Genomic DNA, 23,704 nt, shown 5'->3' on the forward strand with positions numbered 1-23,704 from the left:
AGTTCTAAAATTTTCCACATGATGTGTGAAGGAACATAATACAACACTTTCCCTTAGCTTCCGGAATGACTGCTTTCAGTCCTTTGCCTCATACCCTGGTACTTCACACATCCTTTGGATGCTTTTCTAGGGAAGGAATCCCTGAAACAGTAATGGAGAGACTTAGAGTTTTCTTCAACAGTCTGTCTCTGACCACTTTGGCTGGAGATCAGGCTCAGAGTTCAGAGAGCTGGTTTCCTTGCTGACTTATCATCTAATCTTGTCCTGCCAGCTTCATTTCTCTGGTCTCTGACACAGAAAGCAAGCGATGACTTTACTGTCACTCCCAACTTCTCGAAATAATGTGAAGGGCACTTGAGAAATACCAAGTGATACGATTCAGTGGAAATGAATCCAGGGTGTGCAGATTTGATTTCCTGCATGACATTTTATATTGAACGAATTTCATATTGAAGTCAAATGTCCATAAAAGGTAAAGCATAATATCTTTTAGAAGTTATGACCTAGGGGCCTCCCCGGTGGTGCAGCGGTTGAGCACTGGGTTGCGAAGCTGCCCGCGGCCTCTGCGGCGCCGGTTCGATCCCCGGCTGCTCCCCGGCCACTGGAGGAGGGTCCCACATGGCGCGCAGACCTCTCCTGCGGCCCGCTGCTCCCCTCAGCAGTGTACTTCGGTCCTTCTGCCTGCTCTGCTCCCCGCTCTGGCTCTGGTGAATTCTCTCACCCTCCCGCGCTTCTGACTGTACCCAGTGCATGTATAAACAAACCATCAAATAAATAAATAAATAAAACATGCCTCTATAAAAAAAAAAAAAAAAGAAGTTATGACCTAAATTGTGAGTTTTAAATTGAGGCCCCAAACCAAGTTCAATAACCATAGGGCTCAAGTTTAACAAAGCTTTCTTCCTTCTTTAATTAAGAAGTGGACATTTTGCTTAACTTTGAGAATAGGATTTTGGTACTTGAGAAGTAAAATTATCAAAGCCAGGGTCTCCCTGGTGGCCTAGAGGTTAAGTCTCAGAGCTATCACCACTTTGGCCTGAGTTCAATCCCCAGCCAGGGAGCTAACCCAGAAATAGCCCAGCAGACCTCTCCTGTCTCACCCACTACTCCCCTTAGCAGCATGTTTCAGTCAATCCACCTGCTCTTTTCCCCACTCTGTCTCTGGTGAATCCTCTCACCCCCTGTACTTCTGGCCTATACCGCAGCACTTCTACACAACAATAAATAAATAAAATCTTTAAAAACAAAACAAAATGATCAAAGCCAAAGTAGAGATTTCAGCTGTATGCATGTCCACTCAGGCCCTGGCGGGGTCAGCCTATGTAGCCACTCTGACAGCACCCAGCTTGCTTTGCGCACAATGCTTTCTCGTCTTCATATAGTCAAAGTGACTGCACATATACACTTGCTTGTGTCAATGAGTAGTTGTTGATTCCTGCTTTAGTGCCTAATGGGAGAAGTGATTTTTCCAGATTAGTGTTTATCAGATATTTTTAGTAGATTTACCATGAGAATTCTATATCAGAACATGTGTGTGTATGAAGTTGTGCATACTTGTACACATACATGTAAACTAGAAACAAAAATTTCTGGAGATAATACCATGTCATAAGTATCCCAATCTCTTTTTCTACTTAGTTTGGAAAGGGCTTTTGGTTAAAAACCACTCAGTTGATTGCAGGGTTCACTAAACGGTCTGTCGCTCACTATTTGAAGGACACTGACCCTAGGTTTCCTGTTAGTCTGATATGCCCTTGAAGGAATTCTTAACACCCTCTTTCCAGCTCACCCCCAGTACACACACACCATCGTCACACCAAACTCTGCACCCTCAGCTAGAGAGAGCCATATCAACTGTTACTAGGGTTTTTTTTCCACCTAATAAATCCCCAGCTTTTTCTGATAGAAGACCAAAAATTTTGAAAACTTTGAAAAATAACCTATTTTCCTCCTAAGTTTTGAGTGTTGACTGTCATCGGGTACTCAAGAGTAACTATAATATGCCACTGTTAGATCAATGTTTTGCACACAGTAGGAGCGCAATAAATATTACTTGACTGGTCATAGTCCCAAATCCACTTGAATGCAAAGGAAACAGGACTCTTGCAGAGGTAGTGCTGACCTGTGCTAGCTTCTCTAGAGATGGGTTGAGCTTAGTGCATGGCATATAGAGTTGTAGGATTATTGAGTGAAACAAAAGTCCAGGCAGGGCATCTGTTTCTGAATGTACAAGATACCAAGAAAAATAGAAAGGCAATTGTAGGGTTAGCAAAATATGGATATATTGGAGTAGAGTTGGTCTGTCACTAAAACCATCACCATTTGTATTCTGGACGTGTAAGTCTGAAGCCCATCTGACCTTGCCCTTCAGGATTTACAAGGAACCCTAGATAGCTGTTGTAATCGCTGATATCTTAGAAGTGTGTCTGATGACAGGTGCCCATGTTTTGCCTATATTTGAGGCTCACACACTTGTCGCTTTTCTCAGAAAACTTCACTGAGTCTCACCTCAGTCCGACCTGAAAGTAGGGTCACGGGGCATTGGGAACTCAGTGTCTAGGGCTGTCGCACTGGTTTCCATTAGCATTGCTGCATTTAAGAAACAAAATTCAAACCGTGATTTTTTTTTTTTTAACCTCTTGTCATCACCTTCAAATTTATTCTTATAGGATATATGGTATGTGGTAGGTTTCAGTTACAGCTCAATATTCTTTATTTTTTAAATTTTAAAAAAAATTAAAAAATATGTTTTTACATCATTGTTAATTTTTAAACACTATTGGCCCCCTCCTCAGGTGTAGTCCCCAAAGAATTTCCTTCACCAATGCACCCGTGCACCATCACCACAGTCCCCTGTGTTCCTCCCTCCTTCCTTCTGATCCCGCTCCCTCCTCCACCCCCTGCCAGCTGCCTCTGATTTGTAATTGTCTGTCAGACCATGATTTTTATGGTTTGGGAGCAAACTTTCTGAGAGTAGACTTTATGAGGTTTCCTGATGTGGTCGTGGGGCTTCTAGGACACTCTGAGGACTTTGGACAGTGAGTTGTATGGCAGACGTATGCATTTCAAAGATCCTTGTCACCACAGAACCTTGATGACCTCACAATACTGGTTCCCACCCATAAAAAGACAGAAGACAGTTTTGGCCCTCCCACCTCCTCTTCCATATCACACAAATCCTGTGGTTACTAGTCAGAGGTAACACCTCCAAGATACTGGTGGGAACTTAAATCAGTGACCCATAGAATTTCAGAAGTGGAAGTTATATGTTCCACCAATGTCTGGTGCACAAAAGTGATAGCAAAGTTCTACAAACAAGTGGCGGTTTTGTCTTTTTATTTCTCTCTAGAATAGGACAGTGCCAAAGGCCTCTGTTAATGGCTGAGCTATTGTCCAGGAGTTAGTCTGGGAATGAGAAATCTGGTATGAGAGTGATTCTTCAAGACCTGCTTCATCCACGCTTAGTGCTCTCCAATGAGAACTGAGTAAGGAGCCTAAATAAACTTTTCAGTTCACAAGAAGAGGGTTCAGATCAAGGGAGAATAGTCTGACAGGTCTGCCTGACACAATCTAAAAATCCGAGACCAGGCTATAGAATTTCATTTGAAAATCTTTTGGAACAATGTATTTGTTCTATTCTCAGAAGTGACATAAGTGTAGCTCTCTACCCATAGCTGAGCACAGGGCACTAGGGGAGTTTTCCTTTCCTTGATCACCTGAACACTGATGGTTTCATTCCACTGCCACCTGTGTCTATTTCATCCACTAGTGGAGCAACAAGCACTTTGCCTGGTGGGTCTAAGACACAGTAGTGTCACTTTGACCTTGGTTCACTTCCCATCAGTCCCCTTGAGAATTCTTGCCCCATTTATGACAAACGGTTGCCCACAGAGTAGAACCAGTGGCTTACATGTGTAGTACTGTCCTACACGTCCAAGAACTTTCATATACTCAGGCACAGTTTGAGAATATGACCCTGAAATCACTTTTTAATCCAGTGGGAACTAAAATCGCATCTGCCCCAGGTTTTAAAGAAGTCAAATCATTGTGAAATCTGTAAATAATTATTTATGTTTTATGAGGTCAGCAATGATGACAGTTTTTCCTCATGACCTCCAGCTATCTTAACCACTGAGCTTGTTTACAGTTAGACCAGGTATAGCCACAAAAGTTACTCAGTGTCCTCTAATCAGGAAACCTCAGGAAGTATGAAAGTCTCCAGGGCTTGTTTCTGGTTTATCATCTGCTCTCAATTTAGTGAAGCTTCCAAGGTAAAGACAGTCTCATGTTGACAATTCAAGCCTGCAAGAATGCCAGACTGAACCACTGAATCTTAAACATCAGCCAGCTTGTTTTTTAAAAGAAATCAGTGACACGTGGTGATATCACAGAGGCTACAAACTTACGGGCATGTTTGGAGGTGTAGAGTGGAAAGCAGTCATTACTCTAGACATACAGGTGAGACACTTTCCTGCCAGAGGATGGGCAGTTAATCCCACTAAGATTTGGGGGCCTGTCACATGAGTACAATTTCTAGGGGCCCAGTGGGTTGGAGCATGTAGCCGTATGCCTTTAAGGTGAAAGATGGGCTGTTGAATCTGGCTTTTTCTACCACCAGAAGAGAGACACAGCACCTAGTGGGTCTCTTTGTATTTTGGAGGCCCCATTGGGGTCACCAATTCACCCAAACAAAAAAAGGTTCTGCAGCAAGTTCAGGCCCATACTGGTGAGCTGCTGTTTGGACCATGTGATCCAGCAGATCGAGGGGTGCTTGGGTTGTCAGTAGCAGATGGGAGTGTTGTCTGGAATGTCTGGCAGCCCCTCTAGGGGGTACTCCCTTAGGACTTTGGAGCAAATCCTTGCCAACCTCGGCAGATAAATTCTCTCCTTTGGAGAAACAGCTTTTGACTTGCTAATGGATGTTAGTAGAGACTGAATGCTTAACCATGGGCCACCCAGTTACCATATGACCTGAACTACCTACCATAAACTGGGTGTTGCCCAGCCCACTAAGCCATAAAGTTGGGTGTGCAAAGCAGCACTTCATTATCAAAAGGAAGTGCAATATATGAAATCAAGTGGGGCAGTCCCTGAATGTATAAGTAAGTTATGTGAAGAAGGTGCCCAAACACCATGGTCCTCACCTTTGCTGCACTTACTTTCTTGTTCCCATCCTCTACCTGTGGCCACATGCAGAGATTCCTAGGACTAGTTGAATGAGGAAGAGAAAATGTGGGCCAAACTGGTGGATGGTTTTGCACAATATTAAGGCACCACTCAATATCTGTCATGTATAGCCCCATTGCAGGATAGTCCTGAAGGAAGTGGGGAAGGGAAATCCTCCCCATGGGCAGACCTTCAGTCGGTGCATCTGGTGGTTCATTTTGTTTGAAGGGAAAGGAGTGGCGCAAGTCTATAACAATTCACAGTTTATGGCCAGTGGTTTAATTGGATGGTCAAGGACTTGGAAGAAACATGATTGGGAAATTGGTGACAAAGATCTGGGAAAGAGGTTTATGGATAGACCTCTCCAAAGTGGCAAAGGACTTTAAGATGTATGCCTCACATGCATGCTCACCAAAGGTTGAGGATGATTTTAATAATCAGATAGATAGAATATGGCTCATTCTGACAACCTGACAACCCCTCCCCTAGCCACCCTTGTCATGCTTTATGGGTAGGAACAAACAGTCCTGGGACCTTCTCGGCCTGCAGTGCTGCTTTTTTTTTTTAGATTTATTTATTTATGCATACAAGAACTGGGGTACAGGCCAGAAGTGTGGAGGGGTGAGAGGACCCACCAGAGACAGAGTGGGGAACAGAACAGGTGGATTGACTGAAATACACTGCTGAGGGGAGCAGCGGGTGAATCAGGAGAGGTCTGCTGTGCCATGTGGGTCACCTCCCTGGCCGGGGATCGAACTGGTGCTGCAGTAGCTGAAGATAGCTTCATAGTGCTGCGTCTTAACCCCTTGTGCCACCAGGGAAGCCCCTGCCTGCAGTGCTTCTGACAAAACTATCATTCATGGACTTACAGAATGCCTTATCCACTGTAACTGTGTCTCACAGCATCACCTCTGATCAAGGAACTGGATAGGCCCATGCTTATGGAAGTCATTCGTCTTGTACTCTTCTCCCGACCCCCTATCATACTGAAGCAGCTGGCTTGACAGAATGACGGAATGGTCTTTAAAAGACTCTGAAGGCTTCTACAGTGCCAGTTAGGTCCAATAGTTTGTGGAGTTGGGGTATTGTCCTTCAGGTACAGTCTGTGCTCTAAGCCAGAATCCAAGCTGTTGTTTCTTCCACAGCCAGGCTACATGAGTCCAGGAATCAAGGGGTGAAATAGAAGTAGCTCACTTGCTATTATTACCCCTGGTCATGCATCAGGTGAATGCTTGCTTGCTTTGACATGAGGTTCTGCTGATCCAAAGTTCTTCCTTCCAGTGGGAGGAATGCTCCCATCAGGAGATACAATAGTGATTCTGTTGAAATGATTGGTAATTGAGACTCTCTCCTGATCACTTTGGGGTCTTCATTGCCTCTCAGTCAACAGGCAAAGAAGGAGTTAACTGTATTGGCTGAAGTGACTGATCCTGATTACCAGGGGAAATTGGGCTGCTACCATACTATGGTGGTAAGGAAGAGTGTGTCTGGGATATAAGAGCTCCCTTAGAACCTCTTATAGTCTCGGTGTCCTGTAGGGTAGTAGAAAATTACAACAAGTCAATTCAAAACAGTTTATGGTCCAGGTTCCTCAGGAATGCAGCTTTGGGTCACCTCATCAGGCAGAGAACCACAGGCAGCTGAGGTCCTTGCTGAGGGCAAAAGGAATGTGCAGTAGGTGCAGGAGAAGATGGTTTAAGACCAGTTATGACCAAGTGACCAGGAGGCAGTTGCAAAAAAAAAAAAAAAAAAGGACTCTAATAGTTATGTGCCCTTCTTCCTTATTTTGTTATGAATGTTTGTATGTATATATATATATATATATATATATATATATATGTAATCAATTTATAATCAATTTTTGTTGTTTTCTCTGTTCTATTTTTAATCATCTAACATAAGATGTGCTGATAATAGTTAATTTATATAGCAGTGTGTAAGTTACAGAAGAAATGGGCACATTACCCAAAGACTTTGTTTCTATCCACTCTGGGTAACAGTTTAGAGTATTTTCAGATATGCGTGGGATATTTCTGTCATGTCAGTGGAAGTACGACTTTGTTATTGACTTTATTTGGGGGGGGTTACATATGGTTTGAGTGATGTGGATGTGAATGTGATGGATGTGAATGGGTGCCAAGAAGATAAAGGATGGCGTGTCAATGATCATTTTGATGTGTCACCATGGCAAGGTGACAGTCTCCAATTATTTAATCAAAAATAAAGATTATTTAAGTGAGCTGTCATTGTGAAGGTATTTTGCAGTTGTAATACTAACATTCAGGGCATCCCCTGGTGGTGCAGCGGTTGAGCGCTGGGCTGCGAAGCTGCCTGTAGCCTCTGCAGTGTCAGTTCAATCCCCGGCCGCCGGGCGAGGGTCCCACATGGCGCGCAGACCTCTCCTGCCACCCGCTGCTCCCCTCAGCAGTGTCAAGTCTGCCTGTTCCATTCCCCGCTCTGGCTTTGGTGAATTCTCTCACCCTCCTGCGCTTCTGACTATACCCAGTGCTTGTGTAAATAAATAAATAAATCTTTAAAAAAAAAAAGAAGAAGAAGAAGAAAAAGAAAACATTCATAATCAGTTGACTTTGAGATAATCTGGGTGGATCTGATTTGGTATGTGGAAAAGTCTTAAAACAGGGCTGAGGCTTCCCTGAGTGAGGATATTCCACCTTTGAGCAGGTGCCCGCTCTTCCTGAGGACTTGCCTATGGGATTCAGACTTCTTAGCCAGCCCCCACCTAACATAAGCCAATTCCTTGCACTAAATCTCTTAGTGATCGTAACAGGTATACGGTGTACACATGTGCACACAGGCAAACATGCACACACACTTCTTACTGGTTCTCTCTCTCTAATTATATCTGACCCCGCAGCCTCTCAGCTGTGTCTGAACTTGTTTCATCCATCAGTGCTGCCAACCAGACCCTGCACTGACCCTACATGTGTCAGTTGTTCAGTAACTGTGTGTTGGAGTGAATTCAACATGTTCAACCTTTGTGTTCAGGTATCCCTTGTTGAGGTTTTTGCTACAATACTAAACCGATAGGGCAAAGAAGCAGGCGATTTTCCCAGCCAGTATTTTCCACACAAAGTTAGCACCCTCTGAAACTCAAGTGGCAGAAACTGGCAGTGAAAAGAACCACCACCCACACACCACACATCTTCTAGTATGTGGGAGAAATGTGGCCAAACATTGAGGTTTCACATTAAAATCATATCTGCCTCTGCTACTATTTCTAAGTATTTTTTTTTTTTTATTTCTCTTGTGAATTGTGAAGTTTATGTAAAAGGGGATTCGAAGGAAGACCAGTGGGGGTGGGAAATAGAAATTTTAAAATCAATGTGATGAAAACCATTTTGCTCTGTTTACCTGGATTCTCAAGTGTGCTGGTCTTTGATTAACAACTTGGAGCTAATCCATAGATCACCTTCTGAGAAATCCCAGACTAAGACATCTGTGAAGCTTAAAATGAACTCTATGATCAGAAATTCAGTTTCCCATTTGGAAGTGGACCATATAAATCCAACACAGAGAATTTGTCTGCTTTTAGTATTTTATATTTACAAATGAAAATGTAAGAATTGCATCCTTATGACAAATGGAAAATAAATCTGATATGCTTGTCTTGCCCAGTGATTTTTAATTTTTAGAATCATCTATATAAACTAGCAATTATGATGCAGTCATCAAATGGTGTGTAATTATATCCATGAAATAATGGATAATGAGCACTTTTTTAAATGAAAAAAAAATCCAAATCCCTAGAGTAGTTGTTGGCTGATGAAAATAAATTAATTCGGTACTTAAGGAATGAAAATTACTGTGATCCCTGAAGCAGTATATATGCACATGTAGGTTTTCCCATGTGAAACGTTACAACAGTAAAATACTGAAATATTAAGAAAATGTGGTTTCCACTCCCTTTTCTCTATAAATTCACTCTTAGACTTTATGATGGTAAATTTTCAAAGAAACTGGCAAACAGATAATTCATAGCTGGTAATAGATGGCAGGATTTGGGGCCAATACTTTGTCTCTGAGGCCCACACACTTACCCCCTGACTAGCTTTGTGACCTCAGCAGGTACAAAAATCAAATTTAGCAGTAGTTATGTTTCTGCCTTCTCCAACCACCCAACAAAAAGTAAATTTGCTTTGTAAATACAGCATCTTAAATACTGTAGTGTTGGAGAATACTTTGCTAAACTACAGTCCTTCTCTATGGTAGTTGTATTTTGGAAGAGTTCACGTTAGCATTGCAGGAGTGCTTTTCCTACAGTGTTAAAATTGCTTTCATCCTTGAGGCTCCATCTGCACAGAAGTAGTCGCTATAACAGTTGGTGTTGTTTGTCAAGAAAGTGGCTTCTGGGGATGATCATGCACTTGATGGAGTTGATTCTGTAGAGGCAGACTGTTAATTCAGCCCCCCAGTCATAAATGGATCATAGAATGGTTCATTTGATGGATATTTTATAGACACAAGCTCAGGTTTTCATAATGGTTGTTGTGGCATAGAATTGCAAAATGTTTCATAAAATGTAGGTACTTACTTTTTTTGGCGTGAGAGATCTTGTTCCACACTTTGAGAATAAAGTTGCCTAATTTAGGAGTGAATGCCTTCTCTGATTTACAAATTTTCATTTTCTGTTAATGTTGCTTAGTCAGTTTGCTGTCTAAATGTGGGGTGGGATTTAATGTAGTTACTGAGTTTTTGCATAGAGTTAAGCCTAGAAAACTATTTAATTGCCACCATCAATAATAAGATTATCATAAAAATTGTTGGAATTTTATTTAAAATTTAGAGAGATTTCTGATAGGCAACATGTATATTAACTTTGAAAATGAGGGAGGGGAAATTACTTTTTGTAACTGAGATATCACCAAATACTTAGATTTTGGAGCAGACTTATAAGCTTTTATGTCCTGACTCTTCCTCCCAAGAGAGACTGGTTTTCTTAGGTCTTAGAATCCCTTTTATCTCATAGTAAGAGGACTTGGTCGCTGGATAGAGTTCTGGTAGGTTTAACCGTTCTCTTAGCTTCCTTACAATCACTGAGACAGCTTTTCCCAACAATTTGCGGGGCGTGCCCTATCTGACTTCTGGACTTTGAGACATCTTCCAGAATGATGTGTGTGCTCATCTAGGTGTTTGCCCACATCACATGCAGCACAGAGGACTAGCATGCCGGGTTCACCAGCAGTCCTCAAGTTCCCAAGCAGGCCTGTTCAACAGACCCCTGACAGAGGCCATCCTGCATGAAGCCGACCACTTCTCAGAGCTAAGGCATCCACATCCTGGCACCTTCTTTGGCTCATCCTTGTGTTTGTATTCAGCTCCACCCAGGTTCTGTTTGTTTTCTGTCTTCTCCAACAATATGGCCAGTGCAGCAAATATGTAATGATGGCTGCCCATAAGCTGGACACTGAAGTAATATAATGCAAAGGACCTCATCAGTCTTCTTCACTAGCCCAGTCTAACCTTAATTAAATACATAAGTTTGTTCAAACATTTTTTTCAAGAAACTAATTTAATTATAGTTATCTCCCTTGGCCCAGTTCAGCTGAACACCTCCACGTTCACCTAACTTCATACACATGATGATTTTCTTCCCCTTTCCATAAATTCTATCATCTGAACTTCTCTACTTAGCTTACAAAACTAGAACTGTGGGCCCAGGCTGCGGGTAATAATGCCATAACTGATATTTTTAGAATTTTGCTATGGTTACTAAAAAATTTCTGATTGGAGAATTTAGAGTTAGATATGGCTGCAGTGAGAAAAAGGCAACTGATATAAAAAGAAAATGAAAGAATTCTACTTCAGAAATAAGTGAAATTAACATAAACTCTTCTTTGACTGTTTACTGTGTATGATGCCACCAAACGTAGGAAACAGGTGTCGTTTGTCATGCACATACTGTCAACACCAGACAGTCATAAAGTACTCACTTATTTCATCAGACAGTGCCAGAGATCAATAATATGATAATGTAATGATCCCTGTGGCACCTTACAGAATTTTTAAAATTTAATTTTTAATTGATTTGTTTTATGGATGGTCAGTTCTTTTAACTGTGTGTCTAATGTTCTTTGACGATCTTCAAACACTAGTTATCATTTCGTTTAATTATCCAATGGAGGTTTTCCTCACTGGAACTAATAGTAGGTGTCATGCATATCTCCACTCTGTATTCACTCCTGAATAAATAACCGCTGAAAACATCCGAACATTCTGAAATCAAACCTTCCACTTTTCTTGTGCTTTCGCCGTATTTAAATGATAGGATCTCATTTGTTTTGCACTCTCCTTTTAAATAATGCAGAAGTGAAAGTAATTTAATCCTTTTGGGGGGGCTACATCCTTACTGACACAGTGCCTCCTGTGTGGGAGACATCTGAAATGTTACAGCTTTCCTTCCTTTTTAAATGTGATATATAATAAAAGGTGGTTTCGAGGACTGCCAAAGTTTGAAGGTCGGCTTGCACCCATACTAAGAATCCCAGACTGTCACCTTGTAGTTGGTGATTATTCTGTTTGCTTCTTCTCTGTATTATGCCAGTGCTTGGGGCAACATGGTTTAACACACTTCTTCCTCACTTCACATTTTCTATGAACTCTCTGTAAGGCCAAAACTGAAGGTGACCACGGGAAATGAGTAGAATCATCTGAACATCACTGACATCCCTTTTATGCCCAGATCTCGATGCAGATTCCAGCCCACAGAGGTCTGGGGGCTGTGAGGCCGACTGGAGGCTCCTGCCTGTGTATTTGTGCAGTTTTTGCACACACTGTGAGTTTTCAGATTTCTTTGCTTGCAAAGCTCTTGATTCCAGCTTTGAAGATGTTTCCTGTGATAGACAAGTGATTTCATCCCTCTGTGCTTCCAGTTCCTCATCTATCAAATGGGGATTTAATAGTATCTGCCGTAGGGCTGTTGTGAGGATTACCTGGGTTAATATTTGTACAGTTCTTAGAACAGCTAAGAACTCTTAACTATGATGCATGGAAGAGTTAAATAATTAAAAAAAGAAGATTGAGAACTGGATAAGGAACTCTTTAAGTTTCTTAAAGAAAAGATCTGAGAAGATGATCCTTCTGGTTTGGGGTGATTTACACTTCCTTTTTGAGGTGGGGGTGGAGTGATGTCTGTGAAGCAGCAGAATGGAAGGGTATTACTTACCATGCATGTGGGAAATGCTGTCAGCCAACATAGAGCCTGACTGCATGAAGTAATATATAGAAAGATGTTCATAGCAACTTCTTGGGGACTCTTTATAATAGATTTTAAAAGGTAACAAGAGAAAGAAACTGAACATATATGGGCTCGAAGGGGCTGAGGGCACACTTATGCCAAGACTTAGCAGTTACCATCTAACAAAGCCTGAAAGTGATTCTCGAAGAGATTTTATATATCTATAAATATATATATATATATATATGTGATATTGTGTGATACTGTCCGGTCATATATATATATATTTATATATATGGTTACTACTATAACATTATATATGTATGGTTACTACTATAATATATATAATATTATATATATAAAACATATATAATCATGCACATATGTACACACATATAAACATATAAACACACATACACACACATGTATTTACATTTTTTAAATGTCTGTCTGACTTAACGTATTTTTCTCAGTTTCCTCTTTGGAAAGAGGTGTGTTCCATCTGCTTTGTTAAAGAAAGCAGGCCCCGCCTTTGTGTGGCACATGCCAGGGGGTGCTGTGCTGAATATCATGAAGCCCGGAACCCCCTTGGTATAATCCTCAGGTGTTTCTTGGGAGCTTGGGTGACAGAAGACGTCGCAGGCCCTTGACTCATCTCCACCTGGCTGTGCGCAGACCAGGGCCGACCCTGGATTCCTGCCACAGGGCTTGGGCTTGGTGGCTGCACTTTGCCCCGGCTCCCTGTCAGAGGCAGCTCAGTTGTAATTTGCGCTTAGGCTCTGAGGTACAGCCCTGTCAAACTGCATTATCTTACAATCCACAGCCAAGAAGAAGGGAAGCAAATTCCAGCCTTTTAAGAAGTTGTTTGGCAAACGGAAAAAGAAAGACACTTCATTGTCCCAGGAGGCATCAGCAGGGAAGAATCATTCTCCCCAAAGTGTCAGCAATGGGAACTTCTCTTCAGACGAGGAGACGCTAGAGGACAATCTAAGGTAATATACTCACACTTTTTTTTCCAACTCTTGGGCGGAGTCCCAGGGTGGGGGGAGGAAGTTTCCAAATGAGGCAGGAGGGGAATCACAGATGTTCCATCTCTGGGGGGGTGGAAGGCTTGGGGTGCAGTCTGTGTGGAGACGTCATCTCGGGAAGCTGGCAGATGAGTCTGACCTCACTTGGCAGGAAAGCACAGGGATCACCTGTCATTGGTGGTACTGACCTCCTAAACCAACAGGTTTCCTGTTAGCCCACATCCCATTACATGGCAAAGAGAACGGGTGGTCATAGGTTAGATTTTACACATGTCTTGAAGCTGCTGAGGCACAAGGGGTTATCCATCATACTCTTGCCCCCCACCTCTCTTTCCCCTTCTTACAATGCAGGCACTTCAAGATCTCAGGGAGCTAGAGTCAGAGATGATTAAACTCTGCTTCTGACAACTTAGAAGCCCCCTCTTCTGAGAAGCCCTCCCCTTACCCTCATCTGTGTTCCCCTAACATAGGGTACCCAGCTCCAGCAAAGAACTTGTCTCTCTATGGAAAATAATGATTAGCTTGCCTGTCTATCTCACTTAATTGCCTGTTCCAGGACCAGGTTTTATTCAGTCTCATTATTAGGCCCCTGAAAATGTCTCCAATGAATGTCTGGCACCGCATAATCCACCCTAATACATGTTGAAGGACTGGAGGATGTAGTCTGTGGTATTCTCACTGTGTTTCCAGGATGAGGACAAAAACATCCACCTTGACATATGTCAGTCAGCAAGTTCTCATAGATAGTGCTGTTTGGGCCCAAACTGTGCACCACTGAGACCAGGGAGTGCTGTGCAGTGTTGGCCACCTGTGCCCACTGACTGCAGTTTAGTCCTCACTGACACTGACTCCTTTCTACGGCAGACCTCTGTCTTCCACTGGCTTTCTTAAATCCCACTGGAATTTAACTGAAGGAAATGATTTCCCCAAAAGGCAAGCAGAGCTAGCTCTGAATTCACCCAATTGTTGAAATGTCAGTCCTGTGATATTGTCCGGTATGACTCAGTCTTTATTTTCCTTCAGCTTCTTCACTTGTAAAATGTAATGCCAAACATTTTGCCTCACAATGTCAGAATGATGCACAGATACTATAGTCTGTCCAAGTAGCAGTTTGATGCAAAGTGAGGCCAAATCTGGAAGGTTCTCCTTTAGAAAGATTGTGCTGTGGAAACACAGCCCCCTCTATCTACACAGGCATACCTCGTTTTATTCTGCTTGACAGGTACTGTGTTTTTTACAAGACCTTCCACCAACAAAGTGGTTGCAAATCACAATAGGCTTACATGATGATTCATATTTTTGAACACTGAAGTATTTTCAAATTATGAATATTTCTTAGATACAGTGTCGCTGCACATTTAATAAACTGCAATATAATGTAAACATAACTTTTATATGCACCAAGAATTAAAAAAAAAGTGTAACTCACTTTATTGTAATATTTGCTTCATTGCAGTGGTCTGGAACTAAACCTGCAATATTTCCAAGGTGTACCTATAAGTAGGTTAGTAGGTTATGGTTTTACCAAGTCCTTGGTTTCTATGTTGGCCTCTTAGAGGAACCTCTGTAAGAATGGAGTTCTCTTCTCATGTCAGTTCTATTCCATTTACCTCTTGGGGTTTTCCTTAGGTTTTTAAGTTTTACAAAAGTTTTGGAAAATTCTGTATTGGATCACACAGCACATTTCTGTAAAATATAGGTAATGCCACCCATTCTTGTTACTGAATCTTGTTGATAAACCTTCACTTATTAGATACATGTTATATTTTCACTATTTAACACATGTTTTTTATAGTAAAGGAAGTTATTAGATACATGTTATGTTTTCACTAATTTTTTTAAAGATTTATCCATTTATGCATATAAGAGCTGGGGTACAGGCCAGAGATGCAGAGGTGGCAGGACTCACCAGAGACAGAGCGGGGAGCAGAACAGGCAGATTGACTGAAATACACTGCTGAGGGGAGCAGCGGGCCAGACAGGAGAGGTCTGCTTCGCCATGTGGGTTGCTCCCCAGCGGGCCAGGGATCAAATTCGTGCTGCAGAGGCTGCGGATTACATCATAGTGTGGTGCTTAACCCTTTGTGCCACCAGGGAGGCCCTGTTTTCACTATTTAACACTTGTTTTTTATAGTAGAGGAAGCTGGAAGTATAAGCTTAAGCTTGGGATAATGAGTTAAAAATATCCTAAATATTTTTAAAATTAAAAAATACAAGAAAATTAGATGTAATTTAAACTATGTATTCCCTTTCATATAAATTGACAATTGCAAAACAGTTCATCCTACAGAGTAATATTCCATCCTTTGCTTATAGTATTGCTGAAATTCTAACTATCCACCTTAGAGATGGAAAAATTGAAGATATTGTTTCCAACAATTCTACTTTCAGTTCATTTCTCAATTAATAGACACATTACTTTACATTGTATCATGATTCACAAAATTTCTGTGCCATTTATTTGCTATCTCCAAAATGGATAGATCTCACAAAAAGCAAATCTCAGAATTCCATTACCATAATGTTAGGTAGAAGTTTTAGGAGGCAGGCTTCAGCCAATGTGAGGAAGAATTTTCTGATCATTAGAGCTGCCTAAAACATTGGAGGGGTAGGGATCTCTGGGTATGTGCCAGTAGACTTCAGAACTGATGAGGGGGGAATTTGTGCATTGGTGGAAGTGAGGGGGGTGGTTTAGAGGGGCTGAACTTTAACATGCTGTTCAACTCCAAGAAGCTGTCATTCTAGAAGTGTCTCCATGGCCAAAAATAGTGCATTATTTATCTGCCCCTTCTGCCTGGAATTTCTCATTTCCTTTGAACTTTTAAATCATTGTGTTCTTTCCCTAGGTTAGAAACCTTTATTTTTCTTAGGCTGCTTTTAAATTATTCATATCTGTAGGAAAAGCAAAAGAGTGAAGCATGATAAGTTTAGTTAAATATAGCTAATACTGTGTTTCCTAAAGTGTGTTAAATAAATGTTAATTTAAACAGGGTGGGGGGTGGGCCTCCCCGGTGGCGCAGCGGTTGAGCTCTGGTGAATTCTCTCACCCTCCTGCGCTTCTGACTGTACCCAGTGCATGTATAAACAAACAAATAAATAAATAAATAATAAACAGGGTGGGGGGGTATGGAGGGTCATCTTGGCAAATAGGTTTGGGAAATTCTGGGTTAAAACAAATTATATAGGATCCTTAGCATAGGACTGTTCAAAGCTTTTACTATGCTGATGTGCCCTGGGAATCTCCAGAGAGGGGAATGTACTATGGAATATTCCCAAGATTCTTTGATCCACAAACCCTTTTTTTTCCCCAGAGATTATCCAATGGCATATATTAAAGCTACCACTCATTTTGAACTTAACACAAAGTGATTTGTATAGGTCAACTCACGTAATATTTACCACAACTCTCTGAGATTGACATCGTTATCTCCATTTCAAAGATGAGAAAACTAATGCTAGAGAGTGACTTGCTCTGTATTGAACCATACAGCGTGCATCTTAACCATCCACTATTCTGCCTCAAGGAGGCTACAGCCTTACTTGGGAGCTGGTCATATGGCCCCGAGTTGTCCTGCTGGTCCTGGGTCACCAGGCTCAGATAGCTCGCAGCCTTCAGACATCTTGGCTAAGGCTCTGCTACTTACTAGGGTTCTAGCTGTCCTGCTTCAGTTTCTAACACCCAGCATTTACTACATCCTGAGCAACTACAGAGTTTTATACTAAATGCCAGCCATAAACACAGTGAGAACTGAAGGACTCCAGGGAGTGTGAGCTCACTCTGGAACTAGAGCAGTCAAGAAAGGTCAGGTGTAAAGAGTCTTTGAACTGGCTCCAAATACTGGGCAGGACTGGGAGTGCTGAGAGGCAAGGCACAGACATTTCAGATCAGGGATGACCTGAGCAGAGTCTTTCATTAACAATGAATGTGGGGGCCTCCCCGGTGGCGCAGCGGTTGAGCGCTGGGTTGCGAAGCTGCCCGCGGCCTCTGCAGCGCCGGTTCGATCCCCGGCTGCTCCCCGGCAACTGGAGGAGGGTCCCACATGGCGCGCAGACCTCTCCTGCCGCCCGCTGCTCCCCTCAGCAGTGTACTTCGGTCCTTCTGCCTGCTCTGCTCCCCGCTCTGGCTCTGGTGAATTCTCTCACCCTCCCGCGCTTCTGACTGTACCCAGTGCATGTATAAGCAAAAACAAACAAACAAACAAATAAATAAATAAACATGCCTCTATTAAAAAAAAAATACAAGATAAAAGAACTCTACAAAATAAAAAAAAAAACAAAAAACAATGAATGTGGCAAGTAGAATAAGAGGGAACTTTCCAAATCACTCTGTGAGACCAGTATTACCCTAATAACAAAACCAGGCAAAGACATCACAAAAAAGTAAACTGCAGGGCCTCCCCTGGTGGCGCAGCGGTTGAGCGCTGGGTTGCAAAGCTGCCCGCAGCCTCTGCAGCACCAGTTCGATCCCCGGCCACCGGTCGAGGGTCCCACATGGTGCGCAGACCTCTCCTGCCACCCGCTGCTCCCCTCAGCAGTGTGCTTTGTCAGTCTGCCTGTCCTGTTCCCTGCTCTGGCTCTGGTGAATTCTCTCACCCTTCTCACGCGCTTCTGACTATACCCAGTGCTTGTATAAATAAATAAATCTTTAAAAAAAAAGTAAACTACAGAACAATGTCCTTTATGAATATAAACATAAACATCCTCAATAAAATATTAGCAAATGAAGTCCTGTAGCAGAAAAAGAATTATCCGCTGTGACCAACTGAGATTTATCTCAAGAGTGCAAGGTTAGTGTAACATACAAAAAAAGCTAATCAATGGGATACAACAGTGTTATTGATAAATAAGCCTTTATTAGCAAATAAAGGACAAGACCCACATGATCTCAATAGAAGCAGAAAAAGCATTTGACAAAATACAAGACACCTTTTCATAATAAAAAGACTCAAATAGAATAGAAGGGAACCTCTTCAACTTGACAGGAGGCATCTACAGCTAATATACTTAGTGGTGAAAGAATGAACAAGATATTACTGATCTGCTCATACATTAGGATATAACTAGGACAATAGGCAAGAAAAAGAAATCGATCTTGAAAGGAAGAAATAAAACTATTTATACATGTCATGATCTTACATCTAGAAAATCCTAAGAAATACACACCCACACTCACAGTGATTAGATAAATAAACTAATAATACCTAATGGTTACCAGTAATAAACTTAATAGTAAAGGTTAAGCAAAGTTGCGGTACTTGTGCTGCAACAGTATTTGTACAAGATTGGAGTATTTGTACTTCTGTTGTATTTCTGTACACTAGCAATAAACAATCCAAAAATGAACTAAGGAAAACTATTCCACTTACAATAGCATCCAAAAGAATAAATAATTTAGGGATAAATTTTAACAAAAGAACAACGAAATTTGAACACTAAAGATGACAAATGTCATTGAAAGAAATCAAAGACAAGAAAAATATGATCATGGTCTGGAAAGCTTAATATTGTTAAGATGGCAAAACAGATCTTCCTTGACTTCCAGAAGGGTGATATTCTGAGAAATCCATTTTAAGTTGAAAATAATCATAAGTTGAAAATGCAGTTAATATTCCTTAATGTACTGCACATCATAGCTTAGCCTAGCCTGCCTTGAATATGTTCAGAACATCCTTGTATCCTGGCATCCTTGTAAACAAGCTAGTTAAGGACCAGACTCCTGCCAAGAGAAATCATGTATGTATGATGCTCATACATGCTAAGAACTGAGATAGCTTCCTGAAACTTGTGAAGGAAGATGATCCGAAAAGAAGGAAGTCAAAGTGAAAGTTACTCGGGTTCAGCTGAAGCGCCAGCTTCTCCACCAAAAGAAGCACACTTTGTGAGAAGCGATGGAAATGGCCCGAGCTGCTGTAGTCGGGTCCCTGTGAATTCCTGGCATGATGGTGTGAAAAGAAAAAAAAGCCTATGGGTTGACCCCAAGCATACCCCCCTGTAAAAAACTAATATAAATCCAATTTTCTACTTTATACCCTAAAACTAATATAAATCCAATTTTCTACTATAAAAGGTATACCCTTTATACCCTTAGACACACACCAACATTAAAGGTTTTAAGGTAATTTGAATCTTGATCCAATAGTTCGCTTTGCAAATTGGGAAACTGAGGCACCAAGAAATCACAGTGCCGTTAGTATTAGAGATGTGATTAGAATCCAAGTCAGGGCCTCCCCTGGTGGCGCAGGCAGTTGAGCGCTGGGCTGCGAAGCTGCCCACAGCCTCTGCAGCGCTGGTTCAATCCCCGGCCGCTGGGTGAGGGTCCCACATGGCGCGCAGACCTCTCCTGCCGCCCGCTGCTCCCTTCAGCAGTGTACTTTGGTCCTTCTGCCTGTTCTGCTCCCTGCTCTGGCTCTGGTGAATTCTCTCACCCTCCCACGCTTCTGACTATACCCAGTGCTTGAATAAATAAATAAACAAACAAACAAACAAATAAATAAATAAATCTTTAAAAAAAAAAAAAAGAATCCAAGTCAGCTGATTTTGCACAGTCATTCTTTCTTCTGAAACTCCCCATCACCAGTTTCGACTCCCTAACCTAATTTCTCTTCATCCCTCAATATTCTGCATAAATATGCCTTCTTGGGGTGTCACGGTTTCTGTGACTCCTCACCCAAGACCAGGGTGTCTTTCTACCACTTGGTTGCTTTTCTCTCAGGTTCAGCCTGTATGGCTTGTCTGTCATTCTTTTTCCAGCCTCAGCACTGTGTCTGGCCATAAGAGGCATTCGATCATGATTTATTTTATGAATGAATACAGGAATTACTGCTCACTTTACCCTACTGACTCCTCCCACTGTACCAGTGTTTGCTTAATTCATTCTTCAGTTTCTCAAAGTGGCAAAGAGTATGCTGTCTCTCTGGACCACTGGAAAAGGGAAGTTACATGGCTGGTGTAATGAGACAACATGTCACCAATGAAATTACAATTACACTTGGACCTCTGGTTACCTGTGAGCCTTAGGTCGCTTGGCCTTGTTGCCTTCCAAAAGATGAAGCTGGACAAGACTTATTTTACCTGACTATTCATCCTCTGTCCATAGGACTGTGGGGTGTGCTGAAATTGAATAGAGTCTAGAGAAGTGGTAAGAAACCTGTGAAATAAATGGAAATTAGGAACTAACTTAGCAAGAGAATGAAACAAACTGGACTGAGTAAGTCTAGGGGGAAAGAAGATCGATGAATCAGTTACAGCAATTATTAGAAGCACAGCAGTGGGAGGGCAGCAAATCAGGAACCAGGGTCCTCTTGTGCTTTTTCACTCATGCATTGTGTGACCTTCACCAAGCCAGCCCCTTCATCTCTTATATGGATACGCCATCTCCAAGGATTATTATGAGGACAAAAAACATGCATGTGACATTACACTCTCTGCTATAAAATAGCACTTCACACACTCAGCGTAATATCGTTACTGAGATAAAGAGGATGTTGATAACACATTTTCTATTTCCAGAGCAAGACTGAATTGATTCAGATCTTTATGAAAACATCTTTCTCCAGGTGGGGTAACTGAGGAGTCGAGTGGATGGGGTGGAAGCCAGTGGAGTCCTACTGGGCTTTAGAGGCAGGTTATGCAATTGGTTGTGTTATGTGATGTGGACGTAGGACTGAGCCTAGCGGGGAGTAAATAATCCTTTGAATTCCAGTTCTGAGAGTCTGTATTTTCAAATTCCAAGCTTTCTTCCTCTGCTTGAAATTTCTATGACTTATCCTTTTTCTGTTATAATTATTAGGTAATTTGATATTCCATAGCCTCTTGAACACTGTATATTTCTACAGAATAGCAAAGTCTGGGATGAGCTTCCAAAATGCTACGCAAAATATAATAATATAATCTGACTCCCATATATTCTAGCAACTCTTGTTAGTTTGATGAGGATAGTTAATTGCACTTTAGCATTTCATTTCAATGAGACTCACAGATCTGTTTAGGAAGAAAACTGCTGATCAATTGCAATTGCCCCTGTTGTCATGGAAACAAGCTGCAATGGGACTATAATTATATTTCCTTATTCCTGAAGTGAATCCCTAATCATTGCTATGGTAATTACCTAATATCTATGGTCTCAAATTACATGATGCTTGTCCAAAAAAGACAAAGGATAAGGAGTAGGAGGGCTGGCCCGAGACATGTGTTAACTGCAGCTGCAGAAAGCCTTCTTTTTTGCATGGGGAGAATTTCCCTCTGTAGGCTCATATGCCTAGGTTAGGTGATGTCAGTGGGTCTTAGAATGTGTCTAATGCTTACAGTAGTGACTAGAAGACTCTATCAGCTAGGATGATTTCAGCTGTCAAGAAAACACAACTAGTGTCTTCAACAGGAGTGGTATACATTATCTGATATACCTGAAAATGAGGAGAACTTTCCAGGTTCCAAAGTCTGTTAATGAGGCATCCCAGCAGGCTCATCAAGATGCAGTCTGATTCCTTTTTTCCTCATGCTCAAGGAGCAGACTCCTTGAGAAGAAGGCCCTTCTCCGGTTTGTCCCCTCATGACCCCAGGATGGCTGCCACAGTTCCAGCTGTCACATGCAGACGACTCCAAGAACAGAAAGGGGACCATCCTGTGTTGTGTTGTGTTTTGTGAATGAGAAGAACTTCCCCAGAATCCAGCCCAGCAAACTTCTCTCACTTTTCATTATTTTTTTCCCACCAGACCCTGCTGCAGGCATTCGTTCCTCTCAGCACAACTTAAAACAGAGTTGGTTGTTCTTGACTTTTTCCTTAGCATTAATGTATAGTGGATGAGGAATGGATTAGAATGACTACAGGATCTTCTTGGTTTGTTTTGCTTTTTTTTCCTCGCCTTCTTTCTCTACTGTGACCACCTAGTGTCCTGAGCTCCCAGCCACAGATCCCTCATGAACCTTCTATCTCATCTCCACCACTTGGGCAGATAAACATGGACGCAGGCACTGGACCAAGGCTTGGACATCTGGCAACATAAGCATTGTTTGTTTGCAGGTGGAAGCACAGGACAGCTTCTTGGGAATCAAAACACCAGAGAACAGTACAAATAGTTGATAAGATGAGCTTGGTTGAAAAGGAGACTTAAGATGCAGACCCCTAAGAATGAGGTGGTTGTTTTTTTGTAATTTAACTTTTTGTATCCAGTTCCCCTTCCCTACAGCACCCAAATTTCTTTCAGGGAACTAGGTTGGCCTCACCACGTGTACCTCTAATAGAACCTATCACTGCTTCCTATGACAGAAGCAAAAAGGCCATACTTCAAAATTCCCTTCCCACTGCCGTCTGGCATGGGCACATGACCCAGTCTGACCAATCAGTCTTTCTCTCCTAGGGCTGTGACTCAGCCACTGGGTCAAGGAGAGCAGCTGTAATGGGCTCTTTCTGCGGCACCATAGCTACTGTGGTTCCTGATGCCTAGATCTCTAACTCAGATCTTTTCCCAAACCTTGACTGTAGCTTCATTTGTCTTCAAGCCCCACTTACTCCACTAAATTTTCCTCTTCTTGAGTGAGACAGCGTTTATTTCTGTTGCTTGCAACTAAAAACTCTGACACAGAATGAAACCAGGATAACTTGGTGAGAGAAAGAAGGTTTGAAATAGAGACTCAATAGGAGAAAAGAAGGAAGAGAAGGAACAGCAAGAGGAGGAGTGTGGTGGTAAGGAGAGGAGGAAATTGAGAAAAGGCAGGAAAACTGGAAGGGAATTCCTGACATTTGTCCAAAATCATGAGGAATTTTGAGGTGCAATGCTTGAAAGGCTGATCCTGGTGTCTGATTCACAGTACCGAGGGTTCCATCCACACCCTTGCCATGTCAGAGCACCATCAGGACTTATTAACTGGAGACCAGAGACTTCTAACAGGTTGAATCAGTTCTAAGAGATGGTGTATTTATTAGCACTGAGACAAACTCGGAGTGGAATTGAGGGTCCTAGTCTACCCACATCTTTGGCACAAGTTATTATGGATTTGGAAGGACAGGAGGAAGGAGATGCTGCTGTTTCTCCCTTACTCTACCTCCCTCTTTCATTTCCCAGAGTTAACAGGACTGGCTGTCAATATTTTACCCAAAAGCTCTAAGAGGCTACTTAAGAATAAATAATAGTACTCTGGGGCACACTTTGCCAGCACACAGACCAAAACATGGGGCTGTTTTAAGGGCCCATTTCTGCACTTAATGTTGTGAAAGATTTCAGTTGAAATCTGGATGAGTTACCCCAGTCTGTTGTAATGTATGAGATAGATTATTATGCTAAAAACCATGCTCAAAGCAGTATAAGAGTCCTATCG

General features: G+C 41.9%; 1 protein-coding gene across 8 annotated transcripts in view; it reads left to right on the top strand.

The window, feature by feature from the left end:
* CRACD (capping protein inhibiting regulator of actin dynamics) overlaps window positions 1–23,704 on the top strand; it is a 213,489-nt gene that overhangs the window by 157,127 nt on the left and 32,658 nt on the right. For 7 of the 8 annotated variants that reach the window (XM_054688270.1, XM_054688273.1, XM_054688271.1 and 4 more), the window contains one exon: window positions 13,185–13,353. The gene's annotated coding sequence lies outside the window, so the exon portion shown is untranslated. Of the gene's footprint in view, window positions 1–3,743; window positions 4,459–13,184; window positions 13,354–23,704 lie in introns of those variants that run through there. The other variant, XM_037530668.2, reaches the window with a different exon arrangement.

The sequence above is a fragment of the Talpa occidentalis genome, unplaced genomic scaffold (genome assembly GCF_014898055.3).
Source record: "Talpa occidentalis isolate TD23 unplaced genomic scaffold, MPIMG_talOcc4v2.1 talOcc4.6, whole genome shotgun sequence".
Classification (NCBI taxonomy): domain Eukaryota; kingdom Metazoa; phylum Chordata; class Mammalia; order Eulipotyphla; family Talpidae; genus Talpa; species Talpa occidentalis.